Raw genomic sequence first — 15684 nt, forward strand, 5'->3', positions numbered from 1 at the left:
TCACACTCACCATAACACGTTCTCTCCTAAGCAACAGCTAATAAACATTGACTGTGTATCCAGTAAACATTACCCGTCGCTTAGAAGTACTGTAGACAAACCAACCGTTGCAAAGTAGTTGATTCTATTAGGTTGAAAACGTTCATACAAATGAATTCTGAGAAGAGGAACGTGCAAGAGGGATGTAATAGTAAAGCCGCAGCTGGCTTTACTGTTCCTAAAAGGACGTGCGCTTCCCATCCGAGCTGAAGGGGATTACTCTGCTTGCTTGTGCGGATTTCACAGCTCAGCTGGCAAGCGTGTTCCTTCGCTACTCCAGCTGTTTTCACCTCCCCGCGTACACATGCGCTCGTATGCACGCACACATTCATACATACATATTCGCTGCAGCGACTTTAGGCAAAACACATGTCGAGCCTACAATGGCGATGGTGAAACTTAGCGCATAACAAGGGAATTCATTCACGGATAAATGTCTGCCTACTGTACAGTAAATGCTCGCTATTCACGTCAGACAGGGACTTCCCTGCCGCGAGTAGTGGAAATAAATACATCCCTACGTCACATCATTTTATATACTTTATTTTAAAAAATTTGCATTTGTTTACATTATTTTTTAATGACTTGTATTATGTGTTCATCATTCTTTTTGACTTTAACTACTTAAACGAGAGGATGTGTACATCTTGGAGTGGTCGCAAATCAATACAATTGTGTCATTATTGTCAAAATGTGGTCAATTTTGATGATTTTTCAATGACATCTGTATGCTTGTTAAATCAATTTAAAATGATCTGAAAAAACATAAAAAAAATAATAAAATAAATATTTCCTAAAGTTTGCATTATTAGTAGTATGTTTGATTAATTTCATTCATCTTCATATCTTTGAGCATGAGGAAGAGTGCATCCTGAACTGGTTGACAATTAACATTTTATCTTAATATTAACCATTCTCAAATTAAATTTCCAGATCCCCCCATCATTTATATTTTACATTATTTGAAGTATTTTATTCAAGGATTTTAAAATTCTGTTTTAAATATTTTACAATATTTAAAATATTTTAAATATGTTTCAATATTTAAATATCTGATTCCAATACTTCTGTCTGTTTCCTTGTCAGGCAAAGAAGCTAAGAGTTCACCTCAGAACACGGTCGCTGCGGGCCATGGCATGAAAAAGGGCTGCCTTTGTTGCCGGATGTGGAAAAAAACCATCCAATGAACTCTAAAAAAAGCCCCGGAAGGAAACTGGGGGTGGGGTACATGGCAGTAAGTCTCACTGCAAGGGGAGAGTGGGAGTGAGAAAGGAATGTTCTCTCTCTCTCCCCATCTCACATAATAATCCAGCGTGCGCTGTTGCCACTGTATGAAACAAATCCAGCATCACACTTTATTTTCCCCAATTTGAGCAACTTTTACTTTGCGATCACCTCAATTTTACACGAAATGATCGACAAATGAACGACCCTCTGCAGGGCCTCATCATATCCCAAAAGTCACATTTTGAATGTGTGTATACCGGTGAAAAAGTGTAAGTTGCGTGAACTTGACCCCTGCTGAACGTGACTCTGTCACACCTGCTTGCGTCCTGTTATGATAGAAAGGCCCATGTCTACAGTATCATAACAGGACGCAGACAAAAGTCCATGCATAAAATGCTACTGCAAGTCAGCCATTTTGTGGACAAATTTGTACTTTGACCAATTCCGATGATGGAATTTGGCCAATTGAGTCCTAATAGGAAGCAGGCACTTTGGATATCTGGCTAATGCTAAATTGTAAAGCTTTCTTGCTGAGCGAATGGATTTGGGGGTATCGTTGCTTTGTGTGTCTGCACGCGCCTGCGTGTACTCACTCACTAGCAACCCCTGGAAAGTTTGAAAAAATAAAATAAAATAAGCCTCTGACACTAGTTTCACCGATGGATCCAGATTTGGGTGGACCTGTCTATCATGACAGGACACATGAAAAAGTCTCAATAAGCCAAGGCAAGGCAAGGCAAGGCAGTTTTATTTATATAGCACATTTCATGCACAAGGCAACTCAATGTGCTTCACCCAAGCAAAGACAACACCAACAAGCATTGACAAACATAACAATTAACAACATTTCAAAAGCAAAGAAGAGAAAACAAAAGCATCCAACAAAACTACACCTGAAGAAAAAACAATCCATTTGAATAGTTATTCAATTAATGAATGCACTGTGTTGACATTAAAGTGCCATCAAATGATGTGAAAGTTTGACCATTTCGCGGATTCAGCAGGAAGAGAAATCACGGGCGTTCGCTGGTTGCATTTTTTTCCTTTTCCTTACATTAATTTCTATACTTTTGTGATGCACGGGGTGACCATTTCAGTCAAATGATTTCCGTTACCAAATACTTTTGCTTTGCCCTATAGAGGCTATCACAGACACGGTTATGACATTTGTAATGAGTAGCATCTGATATTATTCATATAAGTCAAGAAGCAGCTTTACAGCTCCCTTCCCAAAAAGGAGCATCCTACTCACATTGGACCCTCCTTCACTGGTTCACCATTCCGTTCAACCCCCACCCACCACCCGTACCGGCGCCAGAGTGCAGCGCAGCATCCGCGGCAACTGGCCGTAGCCTGGCACCAACGTAAAAATCGCAGCCGTCGCTCCTCCGGCCGAATGACAGCGCAGAGGCGACGAACAATAGGTTCTGTGTTCCAATTGTCTCAATCAAAACTTGAAACTTGCTTCCCCCATCCACTACTTCATGAGCCATTTGGTACCAAGTCACCGTGGGAAACTGAACAGTATTTTTCTGCACTGATGATCACAGATTACGGAGTAGACTGGAAAAATGTAACCCACTTAAGGAATTAATATCGTTGACGGTCTTAAAGCATAGTTTTGAAACCATACACACATACATACTCCATTACAGACCACCCCAACAATCATGCCAAAAGTTGTACGTTACAAAATGAGCCTACAGCCCTCGCTTTCTGTCGGCATAAAAAACAGGATTAAAGAAGATTTGACATTTAATAGTCATCAGCAAAAACTACATATAGTTTGAAATACTTTGTTTTCAATCGTCTTCTTCTCAGGGCTCAAGTAACGACCAATCACGGCTCACCTGTTTTCTCAAGCTGAGCTATGATTGGTCGTTATCTGAACCCCGAGGGTGCGTGATGTCATTTTCAGTCGACAGAAGCGATAAAATAGCCGCCCCCAGAGATGGCTATAAATGATTTTGTTGCTTAACTCATATTCCTTAAAGTCAAAATTAATCAGAATGCTGTGTTTCAACTAGTGGGCCTGTACAGAACATATTCTTAAAAAAAAATGTTTGGGTTGACTTCCGCTTTAAGACTTTCTGAGCGCCCTGATCATTTGTTTTTATTTGTTTCCATGCTAGTCTGTCAAAATATTGCTCCGTGGCAAGAAAAATGGAATGAACTGGGCCAGTTTTGTAAGAGCTCTTATTAACTGCAACCATTTCGAGGAAATAGCACTTAATATCTTGATTTTCCACAAAAATAAATACCAGCCTATTAACAATAAAACTGTGATCAAACAGATAGCGATCATTGATAACTGCAGGGAAAAACTCCTGAGGCCTGTACAATGGGTCAAAGCTGACGTGATTGACAGCTGAGATGAAGAATGACAAGTTAGCCTTTGTTTTCACTCCCAAATCATATGACTTACCAGGAGTCTTGATGTCTGAGAGGGCCCTGAATGCTTACACAACTTTATTTTGAGATGGGCCAATTTGATTAAAATTTGAATGTTTAGGAAAATCCACAACACACTTTTAAGTTCTTAAATAAAACTCTGTGGATGGATCCCGATCAGCAGCTTTCTAGGTACACCTCCAAGTAAAATGATGTGATGTCCCAATCCAAAAGGTAAGTAATTAAGTCACTAAGTCAATAAGGTGACATCCCTAAATAATGTAAAACAAAATGTCATAAAAAGTACAGTATATTGAAGTGCAGTTTCAGTTTCACTGCAAACTACAAGCACAATATCAACTATAAAATGCAATTTCTGGAGAAATGGCATGAAAATGCTCAAACGCTGAATGAACATGGAATGTTATGGAATATTATTGAATGAAATGTAAACATGATGTGAAATGATATAGCATGACATTGAATGATATGGAATAATATTGGTAAAAATAAAGTGCAATAAGTTGGTGAAAAATGTTAAATGATAAGGAGTGTTCTTGGTGAATGTGCAATGACATGGAATGATATTTAAAAATATGGAATGACATTGACTTGATATTGAATGACGTAGAATGTTATTGGTTGGCGGGAAAAAGTGGAATTTTTGGTATGTGGGGATTTTCGGAATGTTGAAAATTGTTCCCAAGGTGAACTGAATGAGCTGAACATTTTGAATTTTGAATGAGACTGTCAAGTTGAATGTTTTATTGGGAATGAATGGGGAAATTTTGGGGGAGGGGGGAATTTGAAATTGTGTGAAAATTGTTAATTTTTGGAACAATGATAAATATAGCCTGCATGGTGTGAATTTCTTGATTGTGTTGACGTTGGAATGGTGAGAATAGGTTGACAAATGTGTAAGTAGAATCAAGTCAAAATAAAGTGAGGAGAGCAAAATATAGAAGAGAAATGATGTAGAATAACATGTGAATGAATTCAGCACTCACACAGTTGTTATCATCATTAAATGCAGAGCTGGCCATTCCGTCCCAGGGGCGGAACGGTCCGTCCCTCCGTCCCGGACGGACGTCCACTTTTGGGGCGGAGGACGGGAGGTGACACATTTGCAAAAAAGGGACGGAATAAGCACGGACGGAGGTGGATTTTAGTCCGGCCCAGTAATCGGCCCTCATGCGTGTGACGTGGTCGCCAGGCGGCCAAAGTTCATCCCAACCTCCTCTGCGAAAGGCTTCTTTAGGCTTCTTTACACTCCTGCGTCAGCGCATTGGATCACGTGACCGACACGTTGTGCTGTGAGACATGTTGGCGACAGGTCCATCTTTGCGCCCGGCAATTTATTTGTTGCCACCTCGCAGATCGTCGCTGCTGCGAAGCAAACTAATTTGGCAGTGGCGTGGGTGTTATGTCACGTATGTGCGTGTAAAGAAGATAAACACGCACGTACCACCTTCCAGATTGTTTTTCGCAAGACAATTAAATGCATGACGGAACCGCTTTAAAGGGGGCAGGTGCGGGGGGGAGCGATCATTATTATGAATAAGGACGGAGGGACGAGGCCAGAAGGGTACCCAGGTCACGGACGGAGGACAGACCGGCAAAAAAGGGTCAAGTGCCTAGCTCTGATTAAATGAAACTGTACATTATCCTTTAAGTCAGCAGCGTTGTCATCAAATTTCGCAGCAAACACGGGGGGGTGTTCACATGTGCAACTTGGGGACTTCCCGGTGAAGAAAACCCTAGCAGAACTTTAGCTTTGTTCGCTGGCAGCTCAGAGGAGGCGGGACAAAGAAAAAGTGCAAGCTTGCTGTGCCTCCCTCTGCTCGGGAGCCTGGGAAATTGTGCAGCTTGGCCCGGCTCTGAGAAATATCCTGAGCTTGAAATGTAAACATGTCTGAACTCTGATCTGACAGAACTGCCACCCCCTCACTCGCTTTGCCCCCTCCCCCTTTTTTTCCCAGTCCAAACCGCCATTGTGGGCTCTGCAGAGGGGCTTGCCGGTGACATCAGGAGCCCACGCTCTAATTTTTAATGACCCTGTGGGGAGAATAGGGGACTTTTTTTTCCCCAAGTCCTAAACCCGATTGTTCCGACATAGCCGCCTGCCTGCATTTTGGACTTGATGAAGGGTTTTGTTGTGAAGGAATCTGAGGGGGGTGAGGAATTGTGTTGGCGCCTACTATAAGTGGAACTCCTAAGGTGACCACTTAGTTCTAACGGACATTACGGGGAAGACGCACAAAAACAAAAAAACCAAACAAACAAACAAACAAAAAAAAACAAGAGGCACTTATGTGCGAATGAGCCACAACATTAGGTACACTGGCACACTGTAACGATGTCCAACACAAGAGTTGGATCACAAATGAACACTTGAAAAAGATAATGCTCAGTGAATGATTTTGAAAAAAAATGACATTTAAATTATCGATCAATTATTAATTACACAGACAGGTCAGACAGGGGACCACTGTTGTACATCATTTAAATTATTTGAAACTTAATTTTTTGGGGGAAAAAAACCCCATTTGATTAATTTTATTTGTTGACATATTTTCATGTTTGAATTAATTTTAATTCATTTTAACTGAATTAATCTCTGATGACATCTTATATTACTTGAATATATCACTTATAGTATATCTCCAGTAATATTTATTACTGTACAAAACAAACGTTTTTTTTTTTAATTCCGTTTTGAAAAAAATACCCACATCTTGCTGTGATCCTGCACAAAAAAAGGGCATCTGATGAAGGTGAGAATGGAGGCATTGTGTTGCCCCTTAAGTAGCCCTGCAGGCCCAGATGAAACAGCCTAATCAGACCTGTTTACTCTGACACTGTGCAGTGTGAGAACATTTGAAGATAAGCTCGCCGCCTTTCACTTTGCAGACGCAAAACTGGCCGCTGACGTCGCAAAAAGACGACAAACAACCAGTGTGAGCGAGAGAGAGAGAGAGAGAGAGAGAGAGAGAGAGAGAGAGAGAGAGAGAGAGAGAGAGAGAGAGAGAGAATCACACCTGAACACGCCAGTTCCCACAGGGTTCCAATTTCAGGAAAGCACTCAGAGCTGCGAGGGCCTCCTCTGTGCAGCTGCCCCCCCCCCCCCCTCGCACCCTTCATCCCCCACCCACCTTCACTGGAAAAACCAGACCAAGAGCACAAGAAATTGCCCCACAGACATGTTGAAATGTATCATTGGTCTCTTGTGAAATATGTAAGTTGCCGTTTAAAATCAATACTATTTTATTTCTCACAAGCAGTGGAGCCTTTGGATGGGATATGGGATTTTGGAGATACAAGCCCTCGTTCACTTGATGTTTTACTTTGACTTGCAAGCACAAACTTGTGATATAATCGCTGTAATGTGGCATTGAGCGCAATACAACTCACTTTACAACGAGACGCAGTTTGGCAAAAAAAAGGTTCACAGATGTTTAAAAAAGGGGAAGTCAACCCAAACATTTGTTTCAAGAATATGTTAGTTGAAACAAGGCATTCTGATTAATAATGCGTTTGTGGAATATGAGTTAAGCAGAAAAATGCACCTGTTTTTAGCCATCTCGGGGGGGCGGCCATTTTGTCACTTCTGTCACCTGAAAATGACATCACAGATGCTCAGGGCTCAGATAACGACCAATCATGGCTCAGCTTCAGAAAAGAGGTGATCTGTTTTCACCATCACCACTTTTCCAGTGTGGTTTGTTTATCACAACTGATCAAGATGGCCAAAAGATTTATCGGCTGAAAAAGCTGTGCACTTGATATTGGAAGAGAGAGAAGCTTCTGATGATGATGTCAAGGAGTTTGACAGTGACTTTGAAGAACAGAATAAGGTTGAGTACCAATTACTACCAAAACGAAGACAAAGAGACCATCGGCAGCCAGCTCCAGGACCAGAAGAACAATTTCTTTGACATGTTGGACACATCAACGCACAATGCCTTTGCCATTTGGATGGCACTAAACGCACAATGGAACAGATGGAAGCTCCAAAGGAGACACCTCTTTCTTGAGAACTGGGAAAGTTGGCGGTGAGACCTCAAATGGTGTCCCATCCACCGAACCTACACCAACCACCTTCTGCCAAGCCTGAAGTGTGTGATGCTCTCACTAAAACAGCCTTTTATCAGTTGAAAAACATATGCAGACTGAAGGGTTGCATGCTCCAAGCAGACAAGAAACTTATCCATGCTTGATCTGCGGTAGACTTGATTATTAGAACGGTCTTCTTACTGGTCTCTCTCAAAAGAGCATCAAACAGCTGCAGCTCATTCAGAACGCTGCAACTCGGGTTATTACCAGAACAAAGAGATTGGAACATATTACTTCAGTCCTAAAGGCTTTACACTGGCTCCCAATTGACTGTAGAATCGATTTTAAAATTTTGCTACTGGTCTATAAATTACTGAATGGTTTAGGTCCTGAATACATGAATGATATGCCGATTGAATATAAACCCTGCAGGGCTCTGAGATGTGCAGACTTGGATCAATTAGTGGAGCCTAGAGTTCAAGGTAAACCTGGTGAAGCTGCATTTAGCTGTTCTGCTGCACACAAATGGAATAAGATGCCAACAGAAGTGAAGTCAACCCCGAGTGCAAATGCTTTTAAATCTAGGTTAAAAATATTGCTTTTTTTCTAATGCCTTTGATCAAAAGTGGAAGTCAACCCAAACATATTTTTTTCAAGAATAGGTTCCCAGCAGGCCCACTAGTTGAAACACGGCATTCTGATTAATTTTGCGTTTGTGGAATATAAATTATGCAGCAAACTGCACTCGTTTTTAGCCATCTCCGGGGGCGGCCATTTTGTCTTTTGTCGACTGAATATGACATCACAACTGCTCACAACGACCAATCACGGCTCAGATTCAGAAAACAGGTCAGCCGTCATAAATGACGAAAACTTTTAGTCAACGAAATTAATACTGCTTGTAGTTCAAGTCAAGTCGAGTCACTTAGACACCAAGTCCCAAGTCAAGTCAAGTCATTCCCTGTTTTTGGCAAACAAGTCGTTAGAGCTGAGCATCGCCTATTTTCCATCTGCATGTTGAAAAGCGTACTTGACGAATATATGTTGGTGGCAGGAAATGGTTGAATCCCAATGGACAAATAAAAATATTCTTGGCAATGAATGAGTAAATACGTGCTAGAGAAATAATCTGAAATAATCCCGACAGTAACAAAAAAAAAAAAAAAAAGGCACGGCATTTACAATAAGTATGATTGCTCCTGTTTTGCCAGTTATTCCACTTGACACAAAAGAAATAACCAGGACTGGAAATAATCCACTGAGTCACACACACGTGTGACGTTCAATACGCTCGCTCCTCTCACCGGTTCTGCACAATTTCCACCACCTTGCACGATAGAAATGAACATTAGCCCTTGTAAGCGCTGCAGGATTTTTAAACATAGCCCCACGGGCGTGGCTGCTATTGTGCACCTCGACCGCATGTCCCAGATAACACAGCAGCGTTCCTTGAAGACGGAGAATCGGCAGTGATTTTTTTTTTTTTTTTTTTTTCCTCGCCGTCTTCAAAGATTTAGCTCAGACGTCCCATAGGCTGCTGAATAAAACATGAGTGCGTGCACTGCGGGGTGGTTTGTGTGCAAGATGGATGAAAATAGGACTAGTGGAGAATAGTGTACAATACATTTTGATTGAATAGCAAATCCTGGGCTGGTCTACAGCAAGTCTGGAAACTTCCGTGAGTCACGTCTGCTTCATATTGACTCATTTCCATATGCACGTGTGTGTGTGTTCTTTAGGGAGGATAACGCATCTTTTGAAGTAAAAATCTTAACGAGCCCACAGAAGAACGTAAGAATGAGGGGATGAAAATGCAAATGTCCACGGTTTGAGAGATGGCCCACATTCACACATCATTAGAAGCCAACACAAAGCTGCTCATGTTGATTTAAGTCTTCACAACTCTGGATTTGACTTTTTAAGGGAGGATCTCACATCCGGCACGTGTGCGTGTTCAGCAATAATGCATAATTAATGCGTTGGTGTTAATAAGGTCTTTTTCTTGGCAAATGTGGAGTCAGAATTGAAATTAAAATGAAAAAAAAAAAATAGAACGAATCTAGAGAAGTAGTGTAATCTGAAGAAAATGACCAATTAAAATTACAGCAATCCCCCGCCACTTCGAGGCCTCGGTGCATCGCAGGGTTTTCAAAAATATTCATCAAAAAATAAAAATGAAAAAATACAGCCATATTGCGTAAATATTCAATGTTTCATGTTGATGCACGAAAGAGGTTTCCCAGCGTGGCAAACAAAGAGATGTGTTGACTCAGAGACTTTGTACATTCCCACGGGCACTTGTACAAGGCGCGTGATTGGTCCCCGGCGCGAGCTCGACCTATGAGAGTACGAGTGGATTTATCCCGTGAGCTGATTGACTGCACACCGTCGCAGTCGCACCCAGCAACTTTTCTTGTTGTATCTCACAGGTTTCGTCCACACTGATAAACGAACGGCACTGTTGGAACAACATTCTGTTCCTAAAATCAGAACGTTATTCACATGTGCCGTTCAGTTAGTCAGAGTAGAGACCGATAGCGGATAGTAAACAGCTGTGTTCACAAGTTGTGAGCGGAGCGGACTCAACCAACTAACAAGTACGAAGCGCTCAGCACAACAAGGACGACGAAACACCGGCAAATAAAATGTTAACGTGTTTGTTAAACTTTGTCTTAAAACATCTTACCTTAACTAGAATCTCACGATGCGTTTTATCCAACGGTCCTTGTTGATGTTATTGTGCAAAGCAAAAGATAAGCCATGATTACTTCCGGCGACCGTGATTCTTCATTTTAAAAGAAGAGGAAGGAGGCAACGAAGAAGAAGAAGCGGCAGCAACAACAGCAGAAGTAATGACACTTTAGCTTTGCACAACAATGACAACAGGGGTATAAAAGTGCATTACACCAGGGTTGTATCTTTGGCTAAAATTCACAGCGCGATTCTAGTTAAGGTAAGACAATTTTAGGATAAAATTTAAAACTTTAACGTAGTTATTAGCCAACGTTCTATCGTAATTGACCGCTTGTAGCGGACGTTTCTCTCACTGCCTGCATCTTGGTATTTAGTCTTCATTTTGCATTTACCGAGTTAAATTTGTTGAGTAACACGTATTTATAATGGTGGAACCATCTAGGGGGGGTTCACAACGGCGTACTCCAAGGCCCGGCGATCCCAAGGCGTTCCCAGGCCAGCTGGGAGACATAGTCTCTCCAGCGTGTCCTGGGTCGTCCTCGGGGCCTCCTGCCTCTTGACAAGTTTGGAAAATAAAAATAAACCAAAATAACTCTCGGATAAAAAAGTAAAAACAATTTGAAAAAAATTCTAACGTACACTAGAAGTTTCTGCACGTCTCACGTAGCTCAATAGGATTATGTCGCCGTAAAACGGAGGGGCAAGTTCCCGTTTTCCTACTGTAAATGCTGAAAACATCAAGTAGTGTGCATGTGACGGGATTGCAAAAGTTGAAGTCGAGCTCCCCTGATGAGCGAGCATCAGCACAAATCTGGCTTGTGGGTCTGCGTGACCGCCAGCAATCAGGATGATTTTGCATAGCTAAGTTGTTTCATATGCCAGCGCGCTGATGTCATCACAAAAAAAGAAAAAAAAAGCCATTACTCCTCAATAGAGAACTCAATTTCATGCGCCATTTAGCCAGCAGACAGACAGTAAACACATGTGTCCAAATATTGTGAAAACATGACGATGACAACAAACACTTGCGCCATCGGGGGTGTTTCAGACTTCCCTATTTCGCCCCAAAACTTTCACCCCACTTTCCCATTGAACTTTGTATTTATTAAGTAGGCCTTAAAGTGTATGCGACATGATTTTTACGAATTTTAATATGTTGTGTTAAACAATAAAATATCCATGTCTCAATGAACGGTTTCTCGGATGGATACACATTACTGGAGTATTTCATGGATTTACTATTGCTTTGAAAATCTTCCGGGCGGAGCCAGGGCAACGGTGAAATTGTGAAGGAGGAGGATATGACATCATCGAGCCACATCTCTGACTTGGTGGCTGTAAAGTGTGCTCGTTGTGGTTTTTCTTCTGATTCATTTCGTTTTTTCCTTTAATTAAATTAAAAACGGAGCGACCACTACTTACCGACAGCTTGTCATCGGCATTTTCAGAGTCTGAAGACGACCCCATTGGGACAGTGACGTCACGTACGCACTGCGACAAACGGCCAATGGGTGGAAATATCCAGTTTTCTGCATCTTTTTTCAGGCCTTTTCATTGTTTTTAACAAAGTAATTATTGGAATATCATAATTTGTACTTGTACTCCTTCTTAACAAAGGTTTAAGGGTAACATTTTTTCATGTCCCTTACACTTTAAGTAGATGTTATGCTGTTATAAAATGCATATTGGTGAAGCGTCCACAAAAAACAAAAAAAAACACATATGAGGAAAATTACAAAACATAGCTAGACGGTAAAAATCGGTGGAATCGGGTGAGGAATGTAGAAGAACAAAAACATGGGCGGAGTAATAGAATAAAGAATTTTGTTACATGATAACATAGCTACTGACCGCTTACAACTGAATATTGATATTCTTTCCTAGAAGTAATTAAACGACGGCGTTTTGGCCTGAGCGCGTGTCTCCAACCCACTTGGAACGGGTGCTAATCCCAAATTGAGCCTGGAGATTAACAGAGGGTTTTGCAGCAGGCGTACGCAGGACCTGTTTTGATGTCTTCTAATCGCAGATGCTCGCCTGGAGATCGTCTTAATCCCATCAGACATCTCGACGGATGCCAGCTGTCAATAAAAAGCCAGAACAGCGCTTCCAGCCGGCAAGTGAAGGCCACTTGAAGGCATTCGCAGGACACGAAATGAAGAAATCGATGCTACGACGTGGAAGCTGGGTTATGGATGGCCCCTCGGCAACAATCTTTGCCGCGCATTAATCCCCTGCATAGTTAGAGTGAACTAATCGCCTAACTAATTCACCTGTTTGACACTTTTGTGCTCTTCCTGAAGTGCCCTGAGATGCCACAAGACACCACCAAAGCCCTGCCTAATTAGATAAGAACAGTAATTGGTGTCACACACATGCATACATATACACACACACACATCTATATATATATATATATATATATATATATATATATATATATATATATATATATATATATATATATATATATATATATATATATATATATATATATATATATATGAATATATATATGAATATTGAATATTGAATATATATATAGAATATTGAACAGAAATTGACGGCCATTAAAAATGCATTAAAAAAAGTTTTCTAAATCTCAAAATCTTTAAAAAATTTAATTACATCTCCAAGAAGCATTTTTCTGCTTATCATCTGTAATATATTTTTTTAAATATTGAAATAAAATACATACAACCATCTGAATCGCGAGTATGCAGGGGTCCACTGTAATTCTTAAATTACTACTTTCCTATTAGCCAGGGCCTTGACATAGGAATATAAACTTCACCATTTTGCACCTTCCACCTATCTTGTATACCTGCTTTTGATTGGGGATCATTTAGAACATTTTCCTAGTAGGAGCTTGTCAAAGTACAATGCCCGAAATGTTCCTGAAATGGCTGCTTCAAAACAAAATGGTTGACATTCTGTTGAAGTTTGGACACAGGTCCTCGAGACTTTTGCATGTGTTCTGTTTGACTGACATGCTCAGTGGATTACATATCGATTGGCAAACAGGTATTGGGGTCTAAATCCTTATTCATCTTAAGGGGCGCTACAAAGCGAATTGTGGAGAGTCGTATTAGGGACCCCTAAAACATTTTGACCAGCATAAACATGCTTGCAAAAACTGGCATGTTGAGACCTTCCACAAACGCCAGTTAGTGGTGACACATTACCTCCGGTGGAACTTTTTTTTAGCATGAAGCTAATCAGTTGATGAAGGCTATAACTGCCCAATAGCGTCTTCTTCTTCTTTATAACGCTACAGTGACTCACTATCGCCTCCTAAGGTATGAAGCACAACTACGCTGAGATCCAAAGCAACGACTACAAAAATCGGAGTTGTTTCACCATTGCCTCAGTGGGCACACATAGGTCGAACAAAGGTCCTTGTGGTTACACAGTTGACGTTTGTGACCACTTTGTGAGCAGGATGCCCCGCACGCTGCTGTGCCGCAGGCCCGCTCACTTCCAGATCTGTCACTAGGGACGAGAATGGGAAACAACAAAAATCCTGCCTCCGAGCGCGCCAGTGTTGATCAGCAGTCGAGGACTGGATGACTTTGACGAAATATGTGCAGGAAGTGTACGCCGGCGCTGCAAACATGCGCGGCTTTCAATAAGTCGCTTGTTTAACACGTCGTGATAATAAGGCAGGACAGTGGTGCATGCTTGCCTTTGGTTTGCGCCATGTTGTTGACAGACAACTGTTGCCATACACTAACAAAAGGCACATTACAAACAATACTTGTCATTTTGTGCTTGTTGGAGGCAATGGAGAAGTTATCAGACTATTTCCTGGTTCATGGAGAGTGATGAAAGGCGACAGGACAGTACCATTTTGTATTCTGAGCCAAGGGAGGTGGTACATTCTTCAAACAAATTTAAGGAGAATTGTGTTTGTGTGTTTGTTAGCTAGCAGGCTAGTTTTAGATTCATGCAGAATGAGGTATATTTTCCCCAAGGGTTTGAGGATACATTTTCGAACAACGGTGATGAAAACTGAATTTTCTTGTCTGTTTGTTAGCTAGCAGGCAACTTCCTGGTTCATTGAGAATGATGCAATACAGTGTACTAGGGGTGTCCCTATCTCCAACAAAAGACGATTCAATATTTATCTTGATACATGAGGTGTGATACGATTCAAGGAATGTTTGTTTTAAATTGGAATGTTTCGATTCAATATGGTAAGACTGAGTTTGAAAGTGTACGATGCAATTACTGTCTTGTTGTCATTTTACATATATGAATGAACTAATCAGTACTGTAACTGTGGTGTATCCTTCAAGTATATATCTCTACAAAAAAAGAAAATTGGATACGTATTACGTACCTTAATATATTTTAAAGGGGAAAGATTCAATATGATGCACTCACATCTTTGAAACCAAAACCAATTTTCTGATTCAAATCATGTTTTGTTAGACCCCTAGAATGTACCATTTTTTTTTGTTTTCAAGTGGGAAGTACTACGTATATTATTCAAAAATATGTTAAGAAAATTTTATTTTTTGGTGCGTTTGTTTGTTAGCCAACAGGCTACTTGGTTCATGAAAAATGGCATATTTTTTACTAAAATTTGCACTGGACAGGGGGAAGGAAAAACAATTCCATTGTTACTTAGATGGCTAGATCTTAGTTTCGTTTGTTTCTTCCCTAACAGATGAAGTGCAGGTGGGACTTTTGCATCGGAGAGTACATTTTCATTCAAATTCTCGCCAAACAATCTAATACAGTGATTCAAACTTACTGCCAGTGGGATGAACTAGCCCGTTGAGGGTCCAATGAGACCCGTGGTGACAGAGGACACAACTGCAATTTTTCAATAAAGTGACTGCTGTTGGATAATCTTGTCCACTGGAGGTCTTGGCAGATGACCACCAAAACGAACACTTACTATTAATGGATAATAATAATAATAATAATAATAATAATAATAATAATAATAATAATGCAACCGATTTATATAGTGCTTTTCTGGACTCCTCATTACACAGAAATCTGATAAGGTGCAAGAGGGGTACGCCTAACAATATGACCGCAACAATAACATCAAGTATGCTAATGTCAATGTGATAGTGCGTTAATTCTAAAATGGGAACATGTGCCTGCTCAACGCAGGAAAAATGAGGTTACGCCCATGTACAAACCTCTCCATTACTGCCAGACAATCAATTGTAGTTTTCTGTGTGTGTAATCCTGCTAATGACAACATTATAACTCTTGTTTGTCAATGCTTGGTTGACATGAAGATGCAAAAGCATTGTGGGA

At 40.8% G+C, this 15684-nt stretch overlaps 1 protein-coding gene across 2 annotated transcripts in view; it reads right to left on the minus strand.

Annotated features, from left to right (window-relative positions):
* The window catches only part of maml2 (mastermind like transcriptional coactivator 2), a 44070-nt gene that overhangs the window by 23568 nt on the left and 4818 nt on the right, over positions 1-15684 (minus strand). The window lies entirely within an intron of this gene.

The sequence above is a fragment of the Filicampus tigris genome, chromosome 7, assembly GCF_054856515.1.
Source record: "Filicampus tigris isolate MCC_2025a chromosome 7, RoL_Ftig_1.0, whole genome shotgun sequence".
Taxonomy (NCBI): domain Eukaryota; kingdom Metazoa; phylum Chordata; class Actinopteri; order Syngnathiformes; family Syngnathidae; genus Filicampus; species Filicampus tigris.